This window comes from Eptesicus fuscus, chromosome 16 (assembly GCF_027574615.1).
Source record: "Eptesicus fuscus isolate TK198812 chromosome 16, DD_ASM_mEF_20220401, whole genome shotgun sequence".
Taxonomy (NCBI): Eukaryota; Metazoa; Chordata; class Mammalia; order Chiroptera; family Vespertilionidae; genus Eptesicus; species Eptesicus fuscus.
In genome coordinates this window covers 22,125,701-22,152,554 of record NC_072488.1, presented here as the reverse complement: position 1 = coordinate 22,152,554, position 26,854 = coordinate 22,125,701, and the positions used below count along the sequence as shown (strand labels likewise).

The following is a 26,854-nucleotide window of genomic DNA, read 5'->3' as shown; positions in this document are numbered from 1 at the left end:
GGTGAAGGGGAGTTTGAGATGAAAATCTTTTTCTTTTTTTTTTTTTTTTTTAATCATGCTTGAAAAGAAAAGAATCCTTTTTCAGATCATCTTCTAGACAAAAGAAAATAATAGTCTCATTGTCCAACCTCACCAGTACCAGCCGGGGGGACCTCTGCTATAGTGAACCCTCAAACTGGTCCCTCCTGTTCTGTGTCTTGCCGTGAGGTGTGGGGAAGGAGAGGCAATTTCAAGGGCACTTTTTGTTTAACTGCTTTAAACACCCCCAGCCATCACACCACTAGTCTCTGGCAGACAGTGAGTGAGCAGGAATGGGAGATCAGCCTGTAATAAGCAAGCATGTGCTGTCTCTTTAAGAGTGTGGACTGAAACTTTGTTTACAGCAGGTTTGTTTGGGTCTCCGTGGGAGGAAAGGAAGAAGATAAAAGCTGTTGGGATATAAGAAAGACAAAAAAAAAAGCCAGAATGCAGGCAGAGAAAGCAAGAGATAGCTATGTTCAGAGGGAAAATTTATTTTTGCAACAAGGATCCCAGTCTTCTTCCACCGAGCAATTGAATCATCAAATGTGTAGGATGGTGAAACACAATTCACTGAGGGAGCCCTGGCTGGCTGGCCTTGCTGAGGGCCACCTGCAGGCTCAGGCGCTGGGCCTGAGGGGCTGGCGCTTCCTGGGGGAGGGGTTAGAATGAGGTTGAAAGGGGGACAGGATGGGGGTGGCCTAGAGACAAACCCTGGCAGTTGGGCTTGTGGGACCGAAAGTTCCCAACCTGGATTCTGGGTATGGGTTTTGGGGTCCCTGCAGCCGTCAGCACCTTTGTGTGGTGGGCACATATGCACACTTAGGTTGACAATACTCCTCGGAGAGCATCTACGGCCTTCATAGCTTCTCGTAGCCCCTCTCCCCAGCCGTCCCCCACCCCCCCCCCCCAGTGTTTCCCACCAGCAAAAAGAGGCCAGTTGGGGTCAGGTTCAAATCAGCCCCCTGAGATGTGAGATGGGCTGTGGGGCACCATTGCTCCAGATGTGCCAGTAAACCAGTTTTCCAGGAGTGGGAGCTGTGGCCGGTGACCAGGCAGAGAAGTGGCACGGTGAGAGCTGTCCCTGGAGAGGCAAGGCTGGGAGAGAGGGAGGTTTGGGGGTGGCTTTGCCAGAGTCAAGAATCCTGATGATTGGCTCTGGGTGAGCTTGTGGAACAGGGGGAACCCTGTAGGTCTAGCCCCAGTCTCTGATACCAAGGCTGTTCGGGGTACAAAGTCAGCCCATCCACAAACAGGCCAGACACACAGCATGCACACAAGTGCACATACGTACACACACCACCCCTCCTCCTTGCCCTGCCTACCTGGACGGTAGGCTCCCTGCAGAGATGATCTGCCCACGCTTGCTGTTTGAGGACAACTGAGGGCTGTGGGTCATGCTGAAGACACTGCCGAGCCTGCCCTGGGCACGCGGAGGCAGCCAGGCCCTTCTCAGGGGCAGCTGGCCTCCAACATTCCTGGGGCTGGTTTCCATGATTTCCCTTTATCCCATATTCTGAGCAGCCTGTATGTGGGATTATCCCGTTGGGGCCGCTTCAAGCTCTAGCTGCACCGGCCCCAAAGCATGTCCTCTCTCCTGGCAGTGGGGACCGGGAGGCGGGCGGTCACCCTCAGGCCATGGGACTGGACAGTCACACCTCTGTCCCTTCATGTTCCCACTTCCCCAAAGACCCTAGCCCCGAGAGCCCTGGCCCTGGAATGTCCGCGCCCCTCGGTCCCCAGACACATGCCACGGGGAGCACTGCCTGGATAGGGAGAGTAATTTGTGAAGTCAAACCACATTAGCCAGGAAGCTGGATGATGATACTTGAAGCCTCAGGAACTCAACGTGAAATAGGCAGCTTGCACCCTGTGTGGTTTCTTCAGGGTGAGCCAAGGGCAGTTTGCTCAAGCTTGTTAGACTTTGTATTTCTTGAGGGAAGGGGCTGGGCCACAGGCCCCCACAGAACTCCTTCAGGGTGGATGAAGGACTTGTATGGCGAGCACAGAGTTGTGTGCAAGACAGCAACTTAACACGTGTGTTGGATAAAGGATGGGCAGAAGGACAGGCTATATTCAAGCCTCCAAGTTTTCTCAGGGAAGAGACCTAAACAGAGCGGAGCTGTCTGAGGGAGGCAGGGGATCCCTGGGGGGGGTGGGGTGGGGGGGGGGTGCTCTTGGGGAAGGAACCACAATAAAACATCCATTGGTCAAATCAAAATCCCAACAGCCCCTCTCTCACCAGGACCCGCAGGGATTGGGCTAAAGTGCCCATTTGCTCAAAACCTGCCCCACTTCCATCCTCCCCCAGCTTCCAGGGTGCCCTCGTCAAGCCCGCTCTTGCTAAATAAACCAGCCTTTGTGTGTGTGTGTCCCGGAGCAGAAAGAATGGGCTGGGGGAGGGGAGCAGGATCTGTTTGTCAAAATAGACCTCCTGAATGCGTTCAAGGGCCTGCAGTTTGGATGAGTAAATATTTTCCCTTTCAGATGAAAGGTGCAATCATCGCCGTTTTTAAATTACTTTAATTAGAAAAGATTGCCTTAATCTTTTACTTATCTGTGCTATTGTGGGAACTGCCAGAAAATGAAGTGCAGGGAAAACAGGTGGAGTTTGACCTTTGCTCCAAGCATCTTGAATTTCTTCTAGGCTGGTAATTAAGAAGAATCAGGGGAAGTTCCTTGCAGAATCTAGGAAACAACACACACACACACACACACACACACACACACACACACACACAGTCATGGACACAAGGGCACGCTGGCGAGTGCTCCTCTCTCTCCCACTCCCACACGCCTGCGCACAGACATACTCTCACGCACGCGAGGGCACATGAGTGGAAGGGAAAATGGGCCCCGATGTGGCAGACCAGAAAGTCCCAGCTTTGAGAGCAGCGTTCCTGCTCCCAGCCCCGAGAGGTGGCTTAATGAGTTTCCCAGGGTGGCCTGAAGATGATTAATTAAGCAGACAGCCCCTCACTCCCTCCCCAAACAACGGAAACCCAGTAACGGTCTGTTTGGGGAGCGAGCAGCAGGGGCCCCTGACTCCAGGGCCGTTGGGGACGTGGTGTAAGAGCCAGGAGCCCCAGATAAGGGGCGATAGCAACGGCCCGTAACTGCCACCGAGGCTCAGCCGACCCAAGCCGAGCCTGGCAGGGCAGGCCCTGGTGCACGGCCCTCTCTGCTCCTGGCCTCTGGCACTGCCCAGATCCTGGGGGACCCTTAACAAAATGACAGAGCAGTCAGAGTGGTCTGGCCTCCCTTCCCCCTGGAAGCCCTCCCCCCGCCCGCCCATTTCTACACGATGCCAGTCCTGGGCTCGTCACTGGACATTAACTAGGAGAGGATCTGGAGGCTACCTGGGTGTCCAGACCCACAGCATGGAGCACGAGGGCCAGGAAAGAGGGGAAGGGGAGGGGGGCTCACCTGAGCTTCCTCCCAAGATCACCCATGTGGGGGGGCGGGGGTGGAGAGGGGGAACCTGCTCTGTCTTTCAGGGCTATCAGGGGCCCCAGGGACCGGCATGAAGCATTCACTGAATCAACAAACATGTCTGAGCACTTCTAATGCCCGAGGTACCAAGGCGATCAGTGGTCTAAAAGACAGACTCCCCAGCCGGCCGTGGGATCCAGATTGCGTTGCCTGAAGGAGTCCTGGGATCTAGGTGGCTCTAGTGCACAAGCGGGGCTCGGTGCTCAGGGGTCCAGGCACCTCAGGATTCTGCATCTGTAACCCGGACCGGCTCTTCCCAGAAGCCTGGAGATGCTGCTCTGGGAAGCTGCCACAGAGATTCAGCTGGGTGCCCAGGGTCGGGCCCTTGTTTTTCCACAGACAAGAGCCTGGCCTTCCTCCCCAGCCAGTCACTCCCCCGGGGCCTGGGACAAGAGCAGGACAAAGTCTTCTCAAGCATTCGGGACACCCAACCGGGGGCTGAAATCTGTCCTGGGCCTTGTGAACAGGCTGTGTGAGGGGGGAGGGGTCCGAGGCAGGCCCGGCCCTGCTGGCCCCGAGGGACAGACGGAGGAGGAGGTGGAGGTGGGAGCTGGCGGGGCCACGAGCAATGTTTTCCTTCCTAAACCGCTCTGGGTGCTTGGGCTGGGTTTCCAGCCCGGTGTTTACAGCATCTGCGGCCACGTCCACGACGGCGACTGCGTGTGTCCGTACACGTGCCTTTCTCTACAGGTGTCTTCTGTGTGCTCGCATGTTCCATCCGAGTGTGCGCTCACACCTGTGGCTGTCGTCGCTCGGCGTCGGCAGGAGGCCCTCTCAGGAGAGGGTTCTGGCCTTCGCTGTGGGAGCTGGTCCCCCTCAGAACAGGGCTGAAATAAACCTTGCCGAAAACGCTGGAACAACGCATTTTTATTTTGTTCCTGGCATGGGCCATAACACCAGTGGGTCTCCATGGTCAATTAGGAAGCCTGAGAAAACACTGCTTATAATTAAAAGTCTAGAAGGGCCTCAATTAGGGCAGTGTTTGCCCTGCCAGGCCCGCTCCCAAACCCCACTCGGCAGCACTCCTGTCCTGGCTGGAAAAAGCCTTTGATTTGCACCAAATGTTCAGTGGCCACACTGGGCCGGGCCTGGCACTGCCTCCCCGCCAGCTGCTCAGGCACAAGCTGTGGGACAAGCTGGTGGAGCAGGCCCCACACTCCCACCTCCTGACTTCCTAGCCTCCCGAGATCCGGAGCGCCCACTTGTGGGGGTGCAGGCCCAGCCCCACTAGTGCCCACTCCTGTCCAGAATGGCAGTGCTCATTCTAAGAATTATAGTCTGCACGACAGGCCTGTCTGAGGGTGAGGCAGCCGAGGTCCATCCGGACAGAGGGTGGCATTGAGTTGCAGTGAGGGACACCCTGTGCTCCTTCTTACTCTGCAGGGGCCACCCCCATCTGAGCAGAAGCCTGGCCTTGAGCTACAGCCGTAGGCAGTGCAGCCAGAGGGCTCCAGACTAGTCCCCCAGGACCAGAGCACACAGGGCCTAGCTGGGGAGGTCAAGAAACAGCACAAACCTCTGACCTCCTGAACCCCTATGGATTAAAGACAAGGAGCTAACTGGGATCTGGTCCAAGGGGCCACGTCTCCCCGCTCTTGGTGATGGGGGTAGGGCAGCCACTGGTAGAAACATGGGGGCCAAGGGTGTTGCTTCCTGGGCAAAGGCTCAGGCACGGAATGGGTGGGTGGGAAAGAGAAGTGCTGAGTCAGCTTAGGAGCAAGCCTCTTTCTCCCCTACCCCCACCCCCAGCGCACGCACACACACACACACACGCACACACACACACACACACCAAGGCCACAAGTGGGCCCTCCCTGTCCCAGATCACAGCCACCCCCACAAACTCACATTTCAACAACCAGCTCGTGCTGACACCCACTCACAATCACGGACACAGCAACAGGGGGATATACAAACACTGTAGCAGAGGCCGGGAGGCCCCGTGCAAGACCAGGCTGCATTCCAGGGTCCTCGAGTCCTTGGCAGCCCCCAGCCCCTCCTGCCAGAGCAGAGGCAGACAGGAGACTTGGAAGGAATCACTGTGCAGACAGATGGTCTTTGCAGGCCTAGGTCAGGTCCTCAGCCCCACTGGCCATGCTCTGGGGGAGATGGGCGGCAGAGTTTGGGGAAACCTTGCAAAGGGCAGCCTTGTTCCCCCCCAGCTCTGCTGATGCCCTGAGGAGAGGTCCTCGCTCCCGCGGCAGGGAGGTGGCGGGGGAAGGGTTACAGGCTAACCAGAAAAAACAATTACTAATGGGAAAGGCAGCACATTCCAGCCCTGCTTAGCAGGGCCGCCAGGGCCCGTGGGTGGTTCTTGGATTATGCATTTCCTTGAAAACAAAAAGGAAAGTTCAGGGCAGTTCAGCTGTGCCCTGAATCTCACTCAGGAGCCTTTGTCTCCTCGCAGGCCCCTCACAGCCCGCGTACCCCCACGCACACACGATCCCCCTGGCCCGGCCAAATGTCCACTGGGAAAGTGAGAACAGGAATGCCACTGACAGCCTGCAAGAAAAATGTGGGGAGAGTGGGAAGGAAAATGGAAGGAAGAAAGAGGAAAGGGAAAGGAATGGGGACCTTGGAAAACTTGCGTTGCCCAGAAGCCTCCATTCTGGGGATGAGGATGTGGAAACGTTTGTTGATTCGCTCAGCAAACCTGCATGCAGCTCCTGCTCTGTGCCAGGCACTGGGGTGATGCTTGAAGTTCACTGCCAAGAAAGACCTGGTCTCCCCACTTACCCCTCGGTGGTGTCTTCTACCCATTTCAGTCTCGGGTGCCAGCACTCTGAGCCCTGCCCCATTCCCACTTACCTCCTCTTTGGCTTCTTCATGAAAACGTCTATGAAAACCTGGTCTCCTGATTATAATATTCGTGCTGAGAAGTGGGTAACTGGCAATGGCTAGAAGCAGACCCTCCTGGGTAATGGACTCCACCTCCCCCAATTAGAAGCACTTCTTTGTTGATTCTACTCTTCACCTGGTAAGGATTCACAAACCTACAGCATTCCCTAGATGTATTTCTGTCTAGGAACTGAGAAATACCAATTATTTCAACTTGATCCCTACTTTATTTGCAGGAGATTTTAGGGTGCTCTACTTTGTAAGGAGGAGGGGGATGGCCGTGCCTCCCTATGGAGAACAGCGGGAAGGCACAGGAACAGAATCAAATGGCTCCGAGTCTGCCTGGACACGTCCTTCTCCCGCGACCCCCACCAAAGCCCTGTGAGTAGGCAGCGGGAGTATGTTGCTCCCCGCCACACAGGAGGAAACGGAAGCTCAGAGAGAGCCATTAGGGGCTTCGTTCAAGCCATGGCACAGGCCGCCTCCTCCCTAGGCGTCTCCTCTCCTCAGCCCTCTGGGTAGCTAGCTCATTCCCATAGCTGAGGTCTCAGCTTAAACCCTGACCCTCGGAGAGGGCCTGTCCGACCACCTGTCTGCAGCCGTCCGCTCCACAGCGCCTGTTCCTCTCCCTCTGGGCATGAGCTGAGTCCGTCTGTGTGCATTTGAGGTCTGCCTTCCTTACCCGACTGTCAACTCCTGGAGGGGAGGGCTGTGTCTATTTTGTTTACCGTGTATGTCCAAGCACCTGGGATAGCGCCGAGCACACAGTAGGTATGCAGTATTTGTGGACTGGATAAAGAAATGAGTGGCTAACAGCTGGGGTATGGGGACCAGGTGACCTTCCAGGCCCCCGCTCAGATTTGTGTTCCTCTCCATCAAACTCGGTCCACACAGAGGTCAGCAGGACGCTAGGAGCCTCTCCATTACATCCCGGACTGAATTAAAACAGCTGAAACTTAAAAAAAAAAAAAATCAGATTCCATAGCTGGGCTGCATGTTGCTTCTGCAGGACCAGATGCCTGCCATATAGGGTATCCCAGAGGCCTGTATCCAATGCGACCTCATCCAGAGGGAGGGCGAGAGGGGTCTGGCCCACGCGTTCCATTCAGACACGCCATTCACTCATCTGTTCCGCAGACAGATGGACTCTAAGTTGGGTTCTTAGACGTGGAGCCTGCCCTCAGAATGCACCTAGACTTTTCAGAAAGACAAGCAAATACTGGTGGCTTGTGCTCAGAATCAGCATACATAGAGTGAGACACCCTGGGAGCCACAGGTCTGCTGGGGAGGTCAGGCGTGAGTTGAGAGAAGGTCTGACTAGGATGGGCATGCCCATCCCATCTCACCCCCACTCGTCTCCCCCCTCATTTCTGTTTCTGGTATTCTTTCCCCCTTCCCCCTCCTCATTCTGTGTACATGGGGTGGGGTGGGATGACCCAAGCCTCGATTCTGGCCAATGAGACCTGCCCATCGAGGTGGAAATCATTGGGATAATTAACAAGCCTCCTTGGTGGTGCTGGTGGGGGTGGAGAGGTGGAGCGGGCAGACAGCACACGGCATGTCTAGTGGGTCCGTGAGGCCCCGGAGAAAGGACGGTGCTCCCCAAGCCACTCTTAGGGCCAGAACAGAGAACTAGCCCCTTGCCTTTCAGAGGCATCACAAGGCCTGGGACCCAGCAGGTTCCTTGGGACTAAAGAAATGTAGGTTACGGGGACCCAGTGAGGAAGGCTCAAACATGGGTCTAGCCAGGGAGGTGGGTGCCCGAGGGATGCCCCTACAGGCCTTCTTAGTCACAACCGTCCCTTCTAGGGCACTGGTCTCTCATCTGGCTCCACACGCAGCTCACTCAGGACTCCCTGGGCCAGCAGGGCCGGGGAGACCATGAAGGGCCTAAACCACAGAGGCTGGAAGGCCTGAAGGTGACAAACCAGCCCATTTGTCCTCGGCCCAGGACTCCAGGTGCGGCCTGTTTCCTTCTTAAGGTTACCGCACAGAGTTCAGAAGCGGGAGCTCCCACTCCCAACCAGAGGTGGAGTTGAGCACAGGAAGGCCCCACATGCCAGTCAACTTCAAAACCTCTTTGTCACCACCAGACCCACACCGAGGTCCTGTGGATCACCCAGCACCCGCAGGATTTTGTGCTGGGGCAGAAGAAATGGTGGGTGGAGTGACTATTGGTTTGGATTGAAATAAGCTGAACGGCTGTGTATGGGAACATTTCCTCTGGCCCTGCTGCCTGCCTTCAGTCTTCCTGCTTAGGCTTCCATTTCCTTCTCTGGAAAATAAGGATTTGGGCCTGGCCGGCATGGCTCAGTGGTTGAGCGTCGACCTATGAACCAGGAGGTCACAGTTCAATTCCCAGGCCAGACATATGCCCGAGTTGTGGTCTCAATCCCCAGTGTGGGGCGTGCAGGAGGCAGCCAATCAGTGATTCTCTCTCATCATTGATGTTTCTCTCTCTCCCTCTCCCTTCCTCTCTGAAATCAATAAAAATATAGTCTAAAAAAAGAAAATAGGGTTTGGGATGAGATCTGTGGCTTTCACATTCTGCTCCCAGAGCCCAGACATTATAGCAGGAAAATCCGGGCCATAGCAGCTCTGGTCTTATCACCTACACACTGGACTTCATTCTTAAGATTCACGGGCAGACCGAGCCCCTAGCTAAGAAACGTTTGGTCACCTCCGGGCTGGGTGATACCTGCGCCCATCTGGCTTGAACCTTCCAGGGATGGGCAGCAGCACATCCACTGCAGGAGGGATGAGAGATGACTCAGGAAGGGACCAACCCTCAGACCTCAGGTTGAGACTAGTACTGGACACACAAATACATATGGAACACGGAGGGACACGGATGGCCGTGGAAGCGGGCTCTGGAGGTCCGGCCAGACTCAGAGGAGAATGGGTACACACACACAGCACACAGGTCCACACGCAGCACACAAGTACACACAACAACACACAGGTACACACGCAGCACACAGGTACACGCAGTTGTCCCTGCAGCTCCGCCTACACGAGAAGGCTCAGCTAGAGGAATTCCCTTGCATCCCGAGCCCTGCCCCATTCCCATTTACCTCCTCTTTGGCTTCTTCAAGTTGACCTAGCAGAGCTCTGTCTGGATATGAGGAAAGTGTCTCTATCTGTTTTTAAAATATTTGGGGCTTGCTAAAAACCAACACTTTTTTTTAAGTGTGTATAATTCGAGGGCAATTTGATCCATATGTTTCTGATTCTCTTGCACTTAAATCATCAAAATATTGATTTTTAAGAGCCATTTGATGTCTAAGAAACCTTTTTAATAAGCTTTAAAAGCTCTTTAAACACAGAGCCTGGAGCCAATGCCAGGGCCCAAGCTGGCCGCTGACTGGCCACACCTCCTCCCCGGGTCTCACGTCTCTGCAGGCCTCACCTCTGCGTGGCCTCCTTGCCTCCCCCAGAACCACCTGGGGGTCCTAGCTACAACTTCTGTTATCCCGACAGAGGACCTCACCCCCCTTTTCTTTTCACAGACCTTTCTCATCCTTCCTTAAGATACAAACCAGGAGGAACAAACTGGATTTTTAATTTTTAAAGGCTCCATAATGTTGGGTTGTATAAATATACTATAGTCATTTTAACCAATTGCTATTGAAGGACATTTTAGTCATTTCCCATTGTACACCTTTGTGTGCGTTTCTGATTATTTCCTTTGGCTATGTTTCTAGAAGTGAAAATACTGGGTCAAAGAGTATGCATGCATGTTGCCACATAATTTTTCCTAAAGATTGCACTGATTTATGCTTCCACGGGTCGCCCCTCCTGTACTCCTGAGAGGAACTCTCATTCTGTTTATTCAAACAATGCCATCCACTTGGCACATAGGAGCTCTCTCGCACAGCAGTTCAGAGCAGGGGCTGGAGCTGGAGGCCTAGGTCTGTATTTACTAATTGGGAAAGTTACGTATTCCCTCTGTGCCTACTTTCCCTTCTATAATTGGGGGATAATAGTGGCACCTACCACATATGTTTATCATGGGAATTAAGTGAGTTTATCTGTAAGAACTTAAACTACTTAGAATCGTGTCTGGTGCACAGTTGGTGTTCAGTAAATGAGGCTAATGTTATTATCCTTTATGCTCTTCCTGCAATCTGAACATTCTCCTTTTGCCCTTCCCCTCTTTGTCTGACCACCTCCTGCTCCCACGTCAAGTCTCCGCTCAAACGCCGCCCTCCTTGTCACGAGTTTCCTCCGCATCCGCCTTTCTGATGAACTCCCTCTACCGCGTCGGTACTTGTCCTACAAGAGCATATACCAGGTGTACCGGTTAATAATGTGGATTTTTTTCAATAGATGGAGTTACACATATGTTGATACATATGCGATTTGATTTGTATGCTATTTTGTTGTATTGACGACAAGCTTCAAAACTTCATATGTCAAATTTTCTGACATCATATGGTGTTAACATCATAGATATTTTTACGCTTAAAAAGGTCGAATTTCATGCCAAAAAAAGAACACTTGTGGGAAGTTTTAATTCATTACTTTATTTTGAAGGGAAGTGCTGCTGAAAGTTATCATATACTTCGGGAAGCTTATGGTGAACATGCTCCATCTCAAGATACTTGTGAACGCTGGTTTAAACCCTTTAAAAGTGATGATTTCGATGTGAAAGACAAAGAACGTCCAGGTCAACCGAAAAAGTTTGAAGACCAACAATTACAAGCATTATTGGATGAAGATGGGTGTCAAACTCAAAAACAACTTGCAGAAAGATTAATGTTGCTCAGCAATGGAAAAGATTTTACATTACAAGCAATGGAAAAGATTTTAAAGGAAGGAAAATGGGTGCCACATCAGCTGAATGAAAGACAAATGGAAAACCGAAAAGTCATCAGTAAAATGTTGCTTTAACGGCACGAAAGAAAGTCTTTTTTGCATCCAATTGTGACTGGCGATGAAAAGTGGATTTATTTTGAGAATCCCAGACGCACAAAATCATGGGTTGATCCAGGTCAACCATCAACATCAACTGCAAGGCCAAATTGCTTCGGAAAGAAGACAATGCTCTTCGTTTGGTGGGATCAGGAAGGTGTGTGTATTATGAGCTTCTAAAACCAGGTGAAACCATTAATACTGATCCCTACCAACAACAAATAATCAATTTGAACCACGCTTTGATCGTAAAACCACCAGAATGGGCCAGAAGACACGGCAAAGTTATTTTGCTTCCTGATAATGCACCATCACACATTTCAAAACCAGTTAAAGACACATTAAAAGATCTTGCCTGGTAAGTATTAACCCACCCGCCTTATTCACCAGACCTTGCTCCTTCAGATTACCATTCATTCCGATCGACGGCACACACACTTTCTGAGCAGCACTTCAAAACGTACAAAGAAGTGGAAAATTGGGTCTCTGAATGGTTTGCCTCAAAACAAGCAAAGTTCTATTGGGACGGTATCCACAAATTACCTGAAAGATGGGGGAAATGTGTAGCTAGCGATGGACATTACTTTGAATAAAGCACTTTTGATGTTTCTCTTGAAATTATCGTGTTTTCTTTGATTACAAAATCCACATTTTTAACCGTTACCGCATTATTAACCGGTACCCTTATGGAGCATGTTCACCGTAAGCTTCCTGAAGTATATGATAACGTTCAGCAGCACTTTTCTTCAAAATAAAGTAATGAATTAAAACTTCCCGCAAATGCTCTTTTTTTTGGCACGAAATTCGACCTTTTTAAGCGTAAAAATATCTATGATGTTAACACCTTCAAAAAATTTGACATATGAAGTTTTGAAGCTTGTTGTCAAAATAGCATACATATCAAATCGCATATCTATCAACATATGTGTAACTCCATCTATTGAAAAAAATCCACATTATTAACTGGTACACCTAGTATCTTTCCTGCCAGGCTGTCCGCTCCAAGAGGGCAAAGGCGGAATTTATCTGAGTCCAGAACCTAGTACAGAGCCTCGCAGGCCGCAGACACTCAGGAAATATCTGTTGAATTGAACTAAACTGTAATCAAATGACCCGAATTGGCTAGAGGATGAGACTGGGAATCAGAAGTTCTGCATCTGAAATGTGAAGGGTCCTGTGTGACGTGGGCAGGGCTCGATCCCTCTCTGTTCCTCAGTGTTTGCCCCCACACAGCACAGGATTTAACCAGCTGACCTCCCCAGTTATTCCTGGCTCAGGAGACATCCTGAAGTCTCCCCAACAGCCCTGCTCCCAATTCTCAGTGCCCTCAGTCACTCCAGACACAGAACTCATCAGACAAATAAATGCCCTAATCCAGCTTGGGGAGGGCCTTTTGCTCCCCTGCCTCATGGGGCTCAGGGCTGTTTTGTCTAAATTCTCCAGGAACAGAGAAAAAGCACAGAGGCTTTTGCTAAGCCCAGTGGGCGGGTCTCTCTGAGGACAGGGATTAAGTTCCGTCTCGGTTGATCTCCCCTCCAGTCAGCTCTCAGGTCTGGGAACCAGACTCAGATTCTCCAGGGTTTCGCCTCCCTCATATGTTTCCATTCCCTTCCATTACCCTCATGTCACTGTCAGCAGGCCCTTCAGAGGCACTCTACAAAGCAGAATAGATCCCAAAAGAACAAAGCAAATTTGGGTTCAAACTTGGGAAAGAAAAGAAACCCTCCTGCCTTCCCAGCCTGGGACACCTCTCACTCCAGACCTAAGAGACCATCTCTACTGGCGAGGAGGGGGGCTGCCTCAAAGGGCTTCCCTTCCCCCAGCCCAGCGCACTTCAGGTGCTGATGGAGCTGCGGGTGATGGGCTTGTGGGTTGACTCTTACAGGATGATCTGGATTTGGAAGGGTCACTCAGGGGTCAGCAAGTTTGGGAGGACCGAGCCTAACTCCACACAGAAGAGGTGGACAGAGGGGACACCGTCCTGAGTGACCTTTGGTCTCAGAGCTGCCTATGGCCTAGGGAAAGAGTCCTGGGGTCGCTCAAAAGGGTCTTACTCTCCCCACCGCAGAAATCAGTTTTGGACTATAAGGTGCCATTTCCATAACATTACAGTGATGAGAATGTGAGCTTTATGTAAAGAGTGGATGTTTTGAGCAATTTATGTGATTTTAAAAGAAATCCTAATGGTCCAAAGCAGAGGAAACATTGATGCTTTGTTAAACAGAGTACTCTCTTATTTTTAAAAATAAGTCCTTGGAGCTCATAACCAATTGGGGTTCTCTCAGAAAGCCCATTTTTAATGACCTTGATTCTGACTCATTTTATTTAAAACATATGATTTTTATGCTTCTCTTTTACACACAATCTCATGTCCTCTCTCTCCCACCCCCCCCCCCCCGCCTGAACAAGTTTCTCAATATCCCTGGGCTTTAGTTTACTAATTTATATAATAAATATAATTTACATAGTAAAAGTTGGATAACTATATCCAAGGTTCCTTCCAGTTCTTTTGTTCTGTGAAATCAAGGGAATTCTGGACACACAAACTTACTGCAGCAGCTCTATAGCAAGGAAATGATTTTGCCCTGGATAATCCTCAGGGTCCCCCCACAACCATGGACCATGGATGGGGTAGAGCTGACTGAACTACTGAGGGGAGCCAAACACTGCTCTGCGAGCTACACAGTGGCAGCGCCACATCTGTTTTGCACACTCTTGTACTCCTGTCTCCCACCACAGGGTCCTGCAACAGCAGGTACCCCAATGAGTGTTGAATAAATATGTGAATTAATTCATTAAGGCATGCATGTTGGGTCTCTGTCCGGATTCAAATAGCTCTTTTCCAAAGGATATTAAATTGTGTTTCTATGCAAAGAACACCTAATGTGAATTTTTTTTCAGATGATACTAGGCCAGATATTGGGTAAGATATTAAAATGAGTAAGTTATTAAAACAGGTCCCGTGTAACTCCCATGAAAAGCCTCTTCACCCAAAAGTAAGATATTATGCCATGAACAAATTGAGTTGTACTGACCTTTTGCAATGGGGTAGAACTCTGCACAGAGAATCTGAAATGATGTCTCCTTAGGAGAAAGAAGGCCATAGTTTATATTGTTCTAAAACAGGAGTGGGGAACCTTTTTTCTGCCAAGGGCCATTTGAATATTTATACCATCATTCACGGGCCATACAAAATTATCTACTTAAAAATTAGCCTGCTACATTTGGTCAAACATTTAATTAACTCACCCCCAATGCTTTGGCAGGGCCAGACCAAATGATTTTGAGGGTCTTCTATGACCCACAGGCCAGACATCCCCCACCCCTGTTCTAGAAGAAGGTGAGTATCAGGAGTGGAACCAGTATTGGAACTGATTAACTTCTTTCTTCCTTTTTCTCTCTCTCTTTTCTTTTCTTTCTTTCTTCTCTTTCTTTCTTTCTTTCTTTCTTTCTTTCTTTCTTTCTTTCTTTCTTTCTTTCTTTCTTTCTTTCTTTTTTCTTTCTTTCATTTGTTTAAAACAGAAATTTATTGTCCACATTTCTGAAAATTGGAAGTCCAGGATCAAGTTGTCTGCTGGTCATGTTCTTTCAGACAGCTCCAAAGGACAATCCTTTCTTGCCTCTTCAGTCTCGACATGACTTCCTCTTTACGTCCTTGGTTATAAGGTTCTCTCCAGTTAGTCTTCATATGGTTATTCAGGATGATTTTTCTATATTTTAGTTGTAATTCCAGTTTTGTCCGGGGAGAAGGTCAGTGTAGCTTCCACGTAATCCGCCGCCATTGTGGAATGTCGCGACTGACTGTTTTCTTAAGGCAACGGTTGACTTAGGTGAGGTGATGAGTGAAGACAAAGTGTTAGGGAAGTCACAAACCTTCAGTGATAATAACTACATAATTGATGGGGGGAGGGGGAGCAGTACTGGCTCTTATCCTCCAGACCCTCCTCCCCTTTATGGCCATTCTCTGGCCAAAGAGAGTCTAGGTGACATTATCTTCTCAGAAACAACAATTTGGAGCTGGACTGCTCCGTTCCATTTGTCAAGTGATGTGTTGTTGAATCCTGTGATGTAATGTGCATTCACAGTCAAGACACCGGAGAGTCTACACTTGGCAACCACTATGAACATGAAGACGAAAAGCAGGGTGATGGGATCCCACATTACTGAACCCAGCACAGGTTAAAAATTATGTCCCAGCCCTAACCGGTTTTGGCTCAGTGGACAGAGTGTCAGCCTGCGGACTGAATGGTCCCAGGTTCGATTCTGGTCAAGGGCATGTGCCTCGGTTGTGGGCACATCCCCAGTAGGGGGTGTGCAGGAGGCAGCTGATGGATGTTTCTCGCTCATCGATGTTTCTAACTCTGTCTCCCTCTCCCTTCCTCTCTGTAAAAAAATCAATAAAATGTGTTTTTTTTTTAAATTATGTCCCAGCCCAGCTGGTGTGACTTGGTGGTTGAGCGTCAACTCATGAACCAGGAGGTCACAGCTCAATTCCCGATCAGGGCACATGCCTGGGTTTCAGGTTCGATCATCAGTGGGGAGCATCTAGGAGGCAGCTGATCAATGATTCTCTCTCAGCATTGATGTTTCTATCCCTCCCTTCCTCTCACTGAAATCAATAAAAATATTTTTTAAATTATGTCCCATAGTCCACTCAGGTGTGCCTTAGAGAGAAAGGTGGCCTTCAAAATAGATTTTAGTTTCAAAATAGATTGTTACACCTGGTCAGTAATATTTACCTGAAAGTAACACAAAATATTGGCAATTGTACAGATAACTCCCGGACTAACTAATAGAAAAGGTAAAGCTGTTTGATTGTCCATTTCCAATTGGGCCAAAGAATTTATACTTGTCCGATGAACCTTAAAAGTTATGGAAGATTACTTATGACATCAGCCAAGGTTAATAATACATTTCTATCATCCTTTTCCAATGGTACCGTCATCATTATAGAAATCACCATTTGGATGGCGCACACAAAAAGTGAATCAATATTTTTCTGGGTAATTTCCTAGAATAGCCTCTGCAGCTTTATTTTGTCAGTCCCTGGAGGCATGTTTCAGTGAGGCGTATTTCACAGAAGATGTTGAGATCTTAAATACCTAAACATGTCTAACAAGTTAAGGCTTGACTTCCACATTTAAAAAAATATTGTACCATAGTGGGGCATAGACTGACTGAGGGTGTAGGTGCCTAGTGTGAGAGCTGGATAATCTCTTGAAGTCTCCTTTAGGAAGAGCAACAACAACATGACAATGACCAGGAATGTTTTCTCAATAAGACATATGTGATGGAGCAGCAACTATGTTATCAGCAAACCATTATTGCCGAACAGCAAAGTAAGAACAAGGCAAAAATAAGTGAAGAATGCTAGACAAAGCAGCGTACATTAACCTTTGGCTCCAGGCATCTTGACAGTCTTAAAGATTTGGAAGAACAAACTATCTACTTCATGCTGTCGTCTGCTTAATATGAAGGTCTCAGGTTAGCCTCCTTCTGAAGATTTTCTGCCTCTGAAGGATTCCTAAGAGTCCTCATTGGAAAGTTTCTGCTTGGGATGGCCTCCCAGGCATCAGGGATGATCTGTGTTTCTTTATTTGGGAAGCATAGCTTCAAAAATCAAACCCCTGGAGTTTCACTGCTGTACGAAGGTGTTAGCAATAATTGATAAGGTCTTTTTCCATCACGGTCCAAGGGCTGCCTTTTTGTGGTGTCTATTCCAGAAAACCAAGGTTCAGGTTGTGCAGGGATGCATCAGGAGGATGTTAATCATAAAACTGGCATATTGTATTGATCCCTTGCAGTATTTGGCTATCTCAGCTCCTGGTAGGGCAGAATCTAGGATTAGAGGTAATATTCCTGAGTGCTTGGGTAGGCTGGTTACCAACTAATGAGGAGACAGCAATGTACTCTCAAAGGAGTTGATCTTATTGTCAGTAAGGTCAAGGGCAGGACTTTGGACCAGGGAAATTCAAGTGTTTCTGAAAGCTGAGCTAAGTTTAATGTGAAAATTTCACTCATCCTTTCTACTTTGCCTGAAGATTGGAGATGGTATGGACAGGGGAAATTTTGAGTAAGCAGCAATGTCTTGTAGAGCATTTTTAATGATCTTCTCAGTAAAATATGGATACTCATGACTAGAGCAGTAGATTGGGACCCCAGCCCCCGCCTCCCCACCCCCAGTAGGAAACACAAAATGGAATGGCTTATTTCGATACTCTCCCACAAGGGAGGGCTTCAAGGAATCTCAAAACAAACATGCAAAATAAGCCAACAACAAACAAGAACAAAACCAGCAGAACATAGTCCTATTCCCTCACAGGGAATAATTGTAGAACATTCATTTGGAGGTTTTCAAATGGGCCTCGAGGTCTTGATTCCCATCCACGCCCCGCCTTTACTGTGCTGCCAAGATTGTGTTGTTGGCAGGTGAGGTAGGCATCAGAGCAGGATTCAGTACACTACAACCCAAAGGCTAATTTTTGCTCGTGGACGTTTTTGTTGTTGGTTTTTGTTTTCAAATAAGGTTTTGCTGGAAGTCATGCCCATTTGTTTATGTACTGTCTACCAGGCTGTTGCACCCCAACGGCAGAGTTGAGGCGTTGCAACAGAGACCATGTGGTACACAGAGCCTAAAACACTGACTACTTGGCCTTTTACAGAAAAAAAGTCTGTCAAGCCCCCGTGTAAGACATCATGAAGATAGGCCATTTGTATCATACTGAAAGTTCCCCAACCTGGTCACTGTAACTCCAGACTATCCTCGGTGGAATTGTGCTGTTTGTCAAATAGGCACAGAATATGGGTTACAGTGAGCATCCTACAGAGTGGGCTCCAGCCTGGGGGACGGGTAGGCTTGGACTGAGATGAGCCCATGCATGTGGATAACAGTTGGTTAAAGTGCTCCTTCCCTGCCTCCTGTCTTGGGCTGCCAACCAGAGGGTGGCTATCTCCAACTCAAGTCCTCAGCAAAAGGGGGTTTTTGAGATTGTGTCTCCCAAATCAACTGTCCAAGACACAAAGTCAGGCTGGGGGGGGGGGGGGGGGGGGGCGGGAACAGAACTTGTAACATTTTCAGATGATGATCCAAGATAAAGTTTCTCATCTGAAGGCCACCAGCCAAGGAAGACCTTGGGCTTGTTGGTCCTTGGGACTGTTTTTGGCCATCTGTTGACAATTCTTTGACCGTTTCCCCCTTTACAGACAAATAAAACTCGAGACAAAACAATACCAGACAGAGGCGAGATTAGCTGAATAACATCTAAATTGTGGAAAGCCCCCACTCAGTCAAAGAAAGCTGTTGTGATAGAAGTACAACGGACTTTTATTGACTTAGAGCAGCAGGGAGAACGCTAAACTGACAATTCTTAAATAACATCTTGGTGGGAGAAATGAGTGCATTTTATTTTACTCTTTCGTGGGGGCGTTCAGAAGTTCTTAGGGCAGGATATCAGAAGAGCACGGGCACTTAGACTGGCTGCTGTCTTAAGTTGAGGGTAGGTGTATGAGAGGCAAAGTTCTAAGCAAGAAAAGAAGTCCTGTACAAGTCACAAGGTATTCTGCTGCTACCCAGTCCGGGGGGGCACGTGTTCCGGTTCTCCCTCCCCAATAATTCTGGACTGATGATGGCTGTCACTTATTAAGCCAGGCACCGCAGACAATTTATCTCTGTGTACCTCTGCTCCAGACACTGTCTACATTTCACCTCATTTAAATCTTGCAACAACACTATCCAGTTGGCATTATTCTTCTTTCCATTTGGCACAGGTGGAAATTGAGGCACTTGCCCAAAATGTAGCAGTTAGTACATGCCCAAGCCTAAGCCAGCTCTTTCCCTGCATCAGCATCTCATCACCTCTCCTGCCGGTGTGACTCCATGAACATGGAAGTCCTCATTCCCAGACTCCCCTCCACTTGGTTCAAGCAGTAAAGATGCACCTCTCAAACATTCCCACACTCGGCAGTCACACACTTTCATACTCAGACAGCCTCTTCCCCCTTCTCTTCCTCCTCACTCAAAGTTGAAAAATAAAGCCATGTGAGTGACCAATAATCATATTCAATTTCATTAGTTAAGCAAGAAATACAAGTGAAAACCCAATCATAACGAGATACCACTACACACCCACCAGACAGAGTAGCTCACATTAAAAGCACTGATAATACCAAGTGTTGGAAAGAACATGGAGCAAGTGCAACTCATATAATGGGGGAATCACAAATTCGTATAGCCACTTCGGACACTGTCAACCCTCCAAGCATTCCTTCCCACCTCTTTGCTTTCCATTACAGCGGAGCACAGCAGCTGTGTGACTCCGCAGCCTCTCCAGTTGCTAGATCTTAGGCATCTGACCCTTCAAAATGCAGAAGCTGGGAGAGCAGAAGCATGAGAGGGCACTTGTGTTCCTAGTGACACTGTCATGCCAACCCTGGAACCCTGACTCTGTACAAATGCAGGGAGAGAGACACCTATGGTGGCTTCTGCTGACAGGCTTGATGGATTTGGCTCCTCAACTCCCCCCATTAGGACTGAGAGATGAGACAGCTTTATCCAGGCTGCAAGGTGAGTCCTGGAAGAGGATAAGGAATCAGGAATATTGGATCCGATTATGAGCTATTCATAAGTGCCTTTTTATGTCATTTTCTTTTTTTAATATATTTTATTGATTTTCTTTACAGAGAGGAAGGGAGAGAGAGAGAGTTAGAAACATCGATGAGAGAGAAACATCGATCAGCTGCCTCCTGCACACCTCCCACCAGGGATGTGCCTGCAACCAAGGTACATGCCCTTGACCGGAATCGAACCCGGGACCCTTTAGTCCATAGGCCGACGCTCTATCCACTGAGCCAAACCAGTCAGGGCTTTATGTCATTTTCAACAAGTACTTATTTAATGCCTACAAGGCCCAGGTACTATGCTGTGTGCTGCTGACACAGTGGATCCCTGCCCATCAAGCAGCCGCTTTGGTTCGAGCAAACTCAGATGCTGTCAACTTTCTAAGTCATTGGTTGCATATTCCCAACTCTGTATTTTGAAAGCCATCAAGAACCCAATGGCACTCCCAGAGCTCCTGGCTTGAGGTTGCTCAAGATGGATTGTTTTGAAGAAAAGCAAGAATCTTATTGAGCATCTTTTATGTGTTAAGATTTGGGTATATAAACATGGGGCCCATTTCACCCCTTAAATTCTGGGGTGGTTACTATAGGAACAATATTTGATCTGAATAGCACATGTTACCAGGCCCAAGGGAACCACAGGGAAGGTCCAGAGCATCTGGGTCAGCTTTAGGAGTGAGGTGACCCTAAAGGTGGTAGGAATCCATAGGGCAGGGTGGACAGGAGAAGACCCACGAGAACAAGGTAAGAGGCAGTGCCCAAATGGGGAAGAACCCAAGCTGAGGATGAGCACAGGAGGTGAATCGGGCCAGAGAGGTGGTTTGTAGCCTGATCGGAGGACCTTTAAATACCAGGCCAAGGAATTTGGTCCACATCCTATGGGCAAAGGGAGATTTCAGGCCAGGAAGTAATATGACGGTGAGGGTCTTGTGGGAAGATTACTTTGGCATCTCTGGGGGAGATGATTAAGAGGGAGGAGACCCTGAAGCCAGCAAATTGAGGCTTGAGCAGCTTCAGAGCTTTCAGAGAGGGGTCACACCCTCTGGGCCTTATTCCTGGCTCTGTTGCCTGCTGAGTAAGACTGCAAATCCTGCTGTGGAAGACCACCCGTTGCCTCCCACTATCCATTTCTCCTCCTCTCCTTTCTAACAAAATCCTAGTTTGTCTGGGGCCGCAAAATCCCCTGTTAAAAATACTTGCCTTCCCCAAGTCTAGCCAAAGATGTCCATGTAACCCATTTCTGGGCAATGAGATGTATAATGAATTTTATAGTGGGGCTTCTAGGAAGGTATTGTTTTCTGGATAAAAGGACATAGTCTTAGCTGGTGAAAGCTTTTCCCCCTGTACTCTTCGTCCAGCCTGGAATTCAGATGTGATGCCTGGAACTGGTGCAGCTATTTGTGACCATGAGGACAAGTCAAAAATGACAACAGAAGGAGAGCAGGAGTCTTGATTCTTAATGACGCCTTTGAACAGCTGTACCAACCTGGACTGCCTATCTCCAGATTCCCTATTATGCGAGAAAAATCACCCCTTACTTGTCTAAGGTTTATCCTAATGTAGTTATCCTAACTGATATACATGGCAACACTGAATGGCTCAGTTTATTCCTCTTTCCAAGTTCTCACAACCTGGTTCAGGAATGGGTGATGCATCCGTTTTGTGCTTTTCAGAAGCTGTCCACAAGAACAGTTTAAGAGGCTCTCAGTGTGTGCTGCCCACTTTGTCCCAACCTCTCAGACTACACGGCCTCCCTGGCTTACCTGGATCCTCCAGGGCCTAGGAGACAATGCCAGCTGGGACAACCCCAGGATACCAGCTCTCTACCTGTGAATCCAAGGAAAGAGTCTTAGGCCAGCAGACAAGAGTTCTGGACCACCTCTGCCACTAATCAGGGCATGACCTTGACCCAATCATTCCCTGCTTCCCTGGGCCACAGTCACCCCATCTTTGAAATGTGGGGCCTGGCCTAGGTCAACAGTTTTCAAAGCACATCAATTGGTTTGCATTTAGCTATAAATAACAAAAGCAAGCAAAGAAACAAACAACAAAAATAAAAAAACAAAACTAGCATATTCAAACTGGCTTAAACAATAAGAAAATGTATCATCCAATAAAGTCCCAAGACAGGACCACTCCAGAGACCATATGGTCAGCTGCTCACCAGTATTACCAAGCACTCTGCAATTCTCCGTGGATTAGCTTTGTCCTCATTCTGGCTTCCTTCAGGGTCACAGGATGGCAACCACAGTAACCAGGCACCGCAACCAAGCACACCACCAGCCAAGAAAGAAGAGAATCCATCTTTCTTCTGTTTCATTTTTAGGAACAAGAAACTTTTCCCACAAGCCCCTATCAGACTTCCTTTTACCCCTTGTTGTCCAGAGGTGCAACCAATCACCAAAAAGGAAAGTGAGATCACCACCTTGCCTGAATGTGTGTTGGTAAGCCAACAATGACCAGTATAGAAAGGGGGCCCTCCTTCCTAAAGAAATACCACATGACCCCATGATATAGAGCAGACAAGAGCAGAGCCCCTTAGACTGAAGTTAGAGGTGGGGAGGAGACCAGAGCCCACCCCTTCTATCCCCAGAGTCTCAGTCACAGATCCCTGGAGTTCTTCATACCAGTTTGAAAACCGAACTTGATCTCCAAGGCAGCTTCCCACTCTCACACCCCATAGTTCTCTGCTTCTAAGATTAATGGCTCTGGCAGCATGGGGTCGATATGAAAGGAGAAACCATCTATTGAGGTTACCCTAACGATGGGGCCAGTCACATGGCCTAGGGGCTCCCTCCAGGCTTGCTACAGCCAAGGAAACTATGTGGATTGTTCTGCAGTCTACACTCATAATAGCAACACACACCTATACAACACTTTTCCGTTTGCCAGGCTCTCAGGCACACATGATCTCTTCCCATCTACAAAGCAGCCCTGTGAGTGGCCTAAGGCCCAGGTGGCTGTTTTCAAGATGGGGAAATCAAATCGCAAAGCAAGGAGGCATTTGCTCTAGAAATCCAGGGCCCGGAAGAGCCCAGCCTGGACACAGGCGGCCAATTTGGCCCAAGGATGAGTGACACTCCAGGGAACCTGGAGGCGGGGGAGGGTCCAAAGAAAAAAGTGATCTGGCCAGGTGACTTGGGTCTCTGTCTTTCTGAGCCCCCTCTCCCCATCTGCAGAGTGCACGCAGGGTCGTGGGGAGGACCAGAGAGCCCTCCCTGTAAGGCCCCCGGATGGTTTCAAGGGCTGTGGGGTCTTCCTGGCTGAGGCTGCAGGCAGCTTGGGGAGGGCAAGTTCTGTTTCCTCATCTCTGGACTATACGTGAAGGAAAACGGGGCCCTAAACCCCGACTGACACTGGTAACACGACCGCCTCTTGGTGCCTGGCCACCACCTCCTCCTGGGGCGGCTGGGGCCGTGGCCCTGGCTGGGCGCCTCCCCCACTCCCTCGAGGCAGGCGGCTGCTAATGGCTCTCCCCACAAGCTGGTTCATTAAAGATTTGTTCTGTCGAGTTGCAATCAAAATAAACAGACCAGCCTGAAAGCCAGGGAACTAAAAACCAATTAAGAGGGAATGGAGATGGAAGGTGGGGGTGGGGGCAGGAGGGGGAAAGAGACCGGGGCTTTCCAAAGACTCAGTTCCCATGGCAGCCAGCTTCCAAAATAGTCTGGGAATGAAAAATAATGAAAACCACCGTGGAAAGAAAAGCTAGCCCGGCAGGAGAGTCCCGACCTCAGGATCAGTTAAATCCCCTTTCTCCTGGCTCCCAAAGGGCATCTAGATAGGTCAGAGTGCTGGTGTCCTGTCCTTCCCCCCCACCCCACCCACTCCTCTCTTTCTCCCAAACTTTTGAATGGTGTAGACCCTCTGCTGGGCCGCTGCCAGGGCTTCAAGGTGAAGGAGCCACACACTCAACCCCTAACTCCTGAGGGCACATGGCTGGAGCTGGGTGTGTGCGTGCGTGCGTGCGTGCGTGTGTGTGTGTGTGTGTGTGTGTGTGTGCGCGCGCGCGCTAGGAACAAGACTAAAAGGGACAGTCCAGGACACTATGAGCCCCTAGCCCAATTTCAGAGGCTTCCTGGAAGAGACTGAGTTCTGAAGTAGGAGCTGGCCAAGAAATGAACAGAAGGAAGGGTGCTTCAGAGAGAGAGAAAAGGAGCTGCAAAGGCCCTGGGGTTGGGGGAGTGAGAGAGAGACCAAAATTTCAATAGGGCTGAAAGCCATTGAGCCAGGCATACTCTGTGCCAAGCCTGGTGCTTTTCTATGCACTGTATCCCGAGACTCGGGCCGAGACTCCCAGGTTTGTGAAGGTGGATCTAGTACCCTGCACCCGCCTTCCTTCCCCTCTGCCTGGAGCCGGGCCTTCTGGGGAGCCCCAGTTCCCTGGCCCTTCCCTCACCCTGGTGACAGGGGACCCCGGCATGGCCTTCCTAGCAGTCATTTCCTAGTGATATCTCCGAGAAGGCTCTGCAGCCCCCCAGGAGGTATCACCCGTTAACCATCTCCAGACCCCCTTGTGGTCTGGTTTCTGTTTCATTGGTGAGGCAACAGGAAAGCTGAGATCCTATTAAGCTGACTTGCAGATGCCAAAAAGGAATAACAGCCAAACTGAAGTTAACCCTTTCACACCCCCCACATCCACTCCCACTTCCCAGGCCCCAGAAGTAACAGCACTGAACCACAGAACCATTAAGGGAAGCAACACCTGGGCCCCGGGGGAACGGGCTCCCAGGTCCAGAGGGACACCTGGTCTCCCGGGCAGGTGGGACAGGTCAGGAGCTGTCCTGGCCAGGTGTAAGCCACGGTAAGATTATGGGACAGCACCTAGCCCTCCCGCACCTGCGAGTGGAAGGGCTCTGACGTGGGAAGCAGGGCTGTGCAAACTGAGCCCGGTGCTTCCAAACAGGAAGAGGCAAGGTGCAGGTTGTAGAGTTCAGCTGCCCCAGGAGTGGCTCTCAGGGCTCTGACTTCTCACTGGCCTCTCTTTCCAAGAAGCCAAGCCAGCACCCGTGGGAACCCACTGAAATGAGGCCTCCCCGAGAAGCAAAAGCACAGCCATCGGCTCCTAACTTAGTGTCCTCTGAAGGCTCAGAGGAGAACAAGAGGAATGTGGGCCAAGGAAGGAGCACTGGACTGGGAGTCCACAAGGCTGGCCTTGAGCAGGACCCTTGCCCTGTCCTCATGGAGGGGCAGAATGAGGGTAGGATTTGTAATCGATTCCCTAGGTATCAATCCCAGTTTCACCAGCTGGGAGCTGTGTGACCATGGACCAGTGACTCCTCTCGGAGCCTCAGTCTTCTCAGCAGTAAGTGGGTACAATAACACTCACCCCACAGGGTTTATATAACCGTAAAACAAGGTGCCAGAGTGCCCTAAGCAAGCTGGGCCTGGGGCAGGGCCTCACTAGCAGTCCTCTCGCCTCTGGGCCTCAGCTTTGTCAACTGCGAGATGGGGTGCCAGCTACCCTAGGTTAAGTGTGTAAAGCACTCAGAAAGCTGCAAAGGCCTAGAGAGGTGCACAAGGGATCTCTGGCTGAGGAAGACGCTGCGAAGTGACGCCCTTTCCAGCCACCACTACCCTGACCATTTCTCTCACCTGTCATCAGCCATAAGGCCTCCCTCACAGCCTCTTCCTGGGGAGTCTCTGAGGCCACAGAGATAAAAGAACATGTTGGGGGCAAGTGTAAGAAAGTCACAGTGAATGTTAGAGAGTGGAATGATTCTGTCCCCTCTCCTGAAGTCCTGGCGTATAAGTGCCTGGGTTTGGATCCCCAGGACTGTTCCACTCCAAGGTCGGTGCTCCTGCCCTGCCCTATTCCCACCCCACTCCACCCCCACCTGCCCAAACTCACCAAGAGAATGATCTCCAGGCCAAAAGGGCCTGTCCAGGGCCAGCATGAGGAGCCTTCTGGGACCCGGGGTGGGTCTCTCTCCTGTGGATGCTGACAGCGGTCATCTCTCCACCACCAGGAAGACAAAGTGGCACCCTGAACCACCACCAGCTTCTGGCTGGCCGAGGGCCACCTGGAAGAAGCCAACAAGGTGGCGAAAGGGCCGCTGGCCCAGGACATGGTGACCCTCGGCCCTGGGTTTGAATCTGGGCTCAGCTGTGTAAACTTGGACAAGTTCCCTAACCTCTCTGGCTCTCAGTCACCTCCTCCATAAATCCCTAAATCCAGGAAGAACACTTATCTCATCTCACAGGCTGTCGGGAGATTCAAATGATGTGACTGATAAGTGTTGAAAACTGTCAAACCTTGTTATCATTAGCAATTAGCACACTCATTATTTGTTTGTGTTTCTAAGCAGCAGATTCGCTAAGTGGGTTAAGCAGCTTCTCCCTCCCCACTCCTTGGGCCTCCCCATCCTGTTGACACTAGTCCCGCGTTGTTCACAGTGGCAAGGTGAGGCCGGCCCGTCAGAACAGCCGCACAGCCCGGAGCCAGCACCTGCAGGCCCTGAGCGTGGACTGTTTATCACACGTGCTGGTGGTGTTGGCCTTAAGATGAACCAAGAGGAGGGAAGCAAGTGTGGCAGGTATTTTCTCCCTTTGACTCTCATAAACCAACAAGCCGACACAGGAGATCAGTAGCCACCTATTGACACGTTTCGGTGGAGCATTTGCTACATGTCAGGCACTGCTCACCTTTTACGGATCAAATCTGGGACCTCGCATCGCAGCCCATGATGGAGCAGTGAGGACCGACTTCCTTCCTTCCTTCCCCCAGATTTCCACGTTTGCTTCCCAAAGCCACACTTCCAGGCAGTCCCAGGGCAGTGGCAGGGGCGGGAGGACCGCTTGGCCTCAGGACCCCTGTCTTGGGCAGGAGGGGAGGGCAAGTGGAGAGATCGGGGCCTGAGCAGGGAAGCCCTTCGGCCTGGGTGTCCAAGAAGGAATGTTTCCCAACCAGCCCCAGATCCATAACCTCTAAAGTGAAGGCCAGCGATTCCCAGGGCAAGGCCTGGGCCACCGTGGG

The 26,854-nt window shown here is 50.1% G+C and overlaps 1 long non-coding RNA gene across 3 annotated transcripts in view; it reads right to left on the bottom strand.

Annotated features, from left to right (window-relative positions):
- The window catches only part of LOC114230276 (uncharacterized), a 198,577-nt gene extending 172,495 nt beyond the window's left edge, over positions 1-26,082 (bottom strand). For 2 of the 3 annotated variants that reach the window (XR_008558559.1, XR_008558560.1), the window contains exons 1-2: positions 25,730-26,082; positions 21,642-21,705 (exon numbers count right to left, since the gene is read on the bottom strand). This is a non-coding gene — a long non-coding RNA (uncharacterized LOC114230276). Of the gene's footprint in view, positions 1-16,602; positions 17,086-21,641; positions 21,706-25,729 lie in introns of those variants that run through there. The other variant, XR_008558558.1, reaches the window with a different exon arrangement.
- Positions 26,083-26,854: the final 772 nt, after the last annotated feature.